The 3688-nt window shown below is 32.4% G+C and overlaps 1 long non-coding RNA gene across 1 annotated transcript; it reads right to left on the bottom strand.

The window, feature by feature from the left end:
• Positions 1 to 915: 915 nt before the first annotated feature.
• Positions 916 to 3681, bottom strand: LOC109585521 (uncharacterized). Its single transcript, XR_002186531.1, has 3 exons — positions 2874 to 3681; positions 1515 to 1620; positions 916 to 1063 (listed from the first exon to the last, which is right to left on the bottom strand). It is a non-coding gene; the product is annotated as an uncharacterized LOC109585521 (long non-coding RNA).
• Positions 3682 to 3688: the final 7 nt, after the last annotated feature.

Genomic DNA, 3688 nt, shown 5'->3' with positions numbered 1-3688 from the left:
AGGTGTGGCTTGTTGGTTCTCGGTCTCGCTCAGTAGGAGACTGGCCTTTTCCATCCCTGGCTTCTTTGTCACTCGTACTATTAAGTGATTACCGGTAAAACTGGATACAGTAACTGGTATTGAGGATACATTACCACCTGAACCAACTCTGGACTGATAGTAACTGAGAGATTATAAAGAGAGAAGAGAAAAGGAGAGAAAGGAACTTCACATAAGTAGCAATGTACATGTACATACATGTATACAGGACAATAAAAATACTCTGTATAGCCAGAAAAATTGGCAGATTGGAGGTTCAAAATAAAACTGCCAATATTATAACTGTCAATAATAATTGTATATATATTGTATACAGGCAATAGGAATACTATTAATGACTGTACTGTAGATCATAACAATTACTGGTACAAGTATTACTATAAACTAGTATATTGTACAAACAGTTGTACCTTGATATTTGATATACTTCTGATGATCTTCCTTCTCTTAGTCTCAGCTTCCATGCACCTGGCTTACCCTTTAGCTGGTAATAGCCCTAACAATAACAAATAATATCAAAATTGGATTTCAAATGATAATTTGGCCAATTATTGTCAAAAATAAAAAGGCAAGAATTCTTCATTTTTATATTTTTATCTGATGCATATACATGTTCTTATGTTATGTAGAAAGTTTGAGCTGATTCCGACAAAAATTAGATTTTTAACAAATTTTTAAAGTTTCTCCAAAACTAAGCCAAAATCCCTGTACTATAGTACACGGTCATTGGCGGAATTTTTTTTAAATGAAAAAGTGAAAATTCTCCAATTTTATACTTTTTTCTGATGCATATACATGTTTTTATGCTCAGTATCAAGTTTAAGCTGATTCTGATCAAATTTGGATTTTTTATGAATTTTTAAATTTGTTTGAAAATCATACGCTACACTATTGTGTGTATAGTATAATGTACTTACAAGATTAGCCATTACTATTGTATCATATAGTTCAGGATCAGTATCAGTACCCATCACATACTGTAGACCAGGTATAGGAGAATCCATATGAGCATCAAAACACTGTCCTTAATAATAAATAAGAGATACAGTAAATTACTTTTCATTAGTTACTGTACTATCACTATTAAACACTAGCCCATTGATATTATATCTAGATAAAATTTTTGGGAGACTAAACTAACTAAAATGGGAGACTTCAGGACACATGGCAAAATATGAGTGACCAAAAGCTATAGGAGATTTCAGGAAATCGCAATTTTATTCCAAATTTGGAGAATAAAATTTCCTCTAGACCTACACTGTATAATAATGGTGGGATTGTCCTTTGCTGTTTGACTTTTCTTTCTATCTTCCTCCCTCCCTCCCTCTCCCTCCCTCCCTCCCTCCCTCTCCCTCCCTCTCCATCTCTCACTCTCTCTCTCCTCCTTTACCTTTGACTAGTATACAGTACATGTATCAGTTACCATAGAAACACATAACAACAATAATTAAATTATATTTATAAATGTTCTTTACTTTTCTCCACAATGCTTCTGCTGCTAATTTGTGTGTCTTAGTAATCCAGCTTTCTTCATCTTAGGATCAACTTAATAATATCACTAATGAATAATGATAACCACTCCTAGTAATTAATAAAAATAAAAAAAAATAATAATAATAACACATGTAATTGTCATAATTGTCATTATTACTTCAAATGAAAAGGAGAGAATTCTTCACTTTTATAATTTTTCCTGATACATATACATGCTCTTACATTGTGTAGAAAGTTTGAGCTGATTCTGATCAAAATTAGATTTTTTACAATTTTTAATTTTGACAAATAGTGCCTTTTGCGTACACGCAGCACGAAGTACAAAAAAATTTTGACGGTTATAACATTTGACATTTTATTTTAAATCATCAACTCATCAAAATAAAACCTTTGTCAAAAAAATACATGTATAATAAACAATTAGGATGATTTTAAAGCCATTTTTAGAAAAATCCAAAGTTTGGGATTTTATTAAAAAATTACATGTACATGTACATACCGTATAGCTTGAAATTTTCGTGGAATGTAAATTTCGTGATTTTCGTGGTTATGGGCTGCCCACGAATTTAAACCCACGAAATCATTGAAGTGCCATCCCCTTACAGGCTATGTAAACTGTCAACCACGAAAATTAAACCACGAATTGCCCCACTAGGAGCAAACCACGAAAATATCAAGCTATACGGTATGTATATTTACATGTACTTTTGATTTTGGTCATACATGTACATGTAACTCAAAAATTTAATCAGAATCAGGACAAACTTTTTACATAGCATAAGGATATAATAAAATTTTGGGTAATTTTAAAGCCATTTTTCTGAAAAAATTAATGGCTATAGCCTTGGGTATTTTTCAGAATCTCGATAATTTCATAAAATGGCCGTAACTTGAAAAATTGAAGCCGGAATCAGCTCAAACTTTTTACACAGCATAGGGACATCAATATGTATCAGAAAATGTAATTAAAAATTGGGTTAATTTCAGAGCCATTTTTTGAAAAAACCATGGGCTATAGCATTTGAAATTGCGGCAATTTCTTAAAATGGCCATAACTTGAAAAATTGAAGCTGGAATCAGCTTAAACTTTCTACACAGCACAATGACATCAATATGTATCAGAAATGTAATAAAAAATTGGGTTAATTTCGGAGCCATTTTTTGAAAAAACCATGGGCTATAGCATTTGATATTGCGGCAATTTCTTGAAATGGCCGTAACTTGAAAAATTGAAGTCGGAATCAGCTCAAACTTTCTACACAGCACAAGGACATCAATATGTATCAGAAAATGTAATAAAAATTTGGTGTGATTTCAGAGCATTACATTACATTACTTACATTAAATACATGAGAGTCTTTTAAAGCTACCAGCTCCTACGAGAGAGAAAATGAAAGAAAGGATAGGAGGAGAGAGATGAGAACAATAAAGTATAAATATACTACTAACTGATAATAATTCACCATCACATTCTGTCAACATGTTAAATAGATGAATGAATAAATAAATAAATATATAATAGGATCATTATGCTAAATGCTCAATGGCACTGGTCACGAATTCATAATTATGCAGTAATTCACAATTTGACTAAAATTCATGTACTAGTAAACATGTACAGGTAAAGGGACCAGATAAAAGTGGGAGACGGAGCGGGAGTTACGCCTATACAAGAAGTGGGAGTTGACGGAGATCAGCAAACAACCTGAGCCTGCATGTATTGTAAATATTAAAGTTGCAGTAGTGCTTAAGCCTTCAGTAATATTGCAGAGATATTAAAAGAAATTATCCAAAGAGTGGTACTTGTAAAAAAAAGGAACCTGCATTCCAAACTGAAGTATTCTGATCAACAGTATCCATGAAGTTTTGTCTCCCCTGAGGCCTTAGGAATATGCTGTACATCTGGAGATAAGATCCAATGAAAAATGATACAAATTCTTTCTGTGTCAGCTGAAGGACAAAACTTTGAGTCACATTGTCTCAGAAGTTTGATGAAGTCTCCACACATGACAAAATGTAGACAAAAAAGTGAAAAACTATCAAATTCTGTTCAATGGCAGCTATAAATGTCCCATCGCCAGTGAGAGGAAGGTTATGCTGTAAAATAGAACCAATCAAGTATGATAGATTTTATTACCAAATTTTAATTAGTGCA

Source organism: Amphimedon queenslandica, unplaced genomic scaffold, assembly GCF_000090795.2.
Source record: "Amphimedon queenslandica unplaced genomic scaffold, v1.1 AMPQUscaffold_13051, whole genome shotgun sequence".
NCBI lineage: Eukaryota > Metazoa > Porifera > Demospongiae > Haplosclerida > Niphatidae > Amphimedon > Amphimedon queenslandica.
The sequence above is the reverse complement of the archived record's forward strand: the minus strand, read 5'-3'. Positions and strand labels throughout refer to the sequence as shown.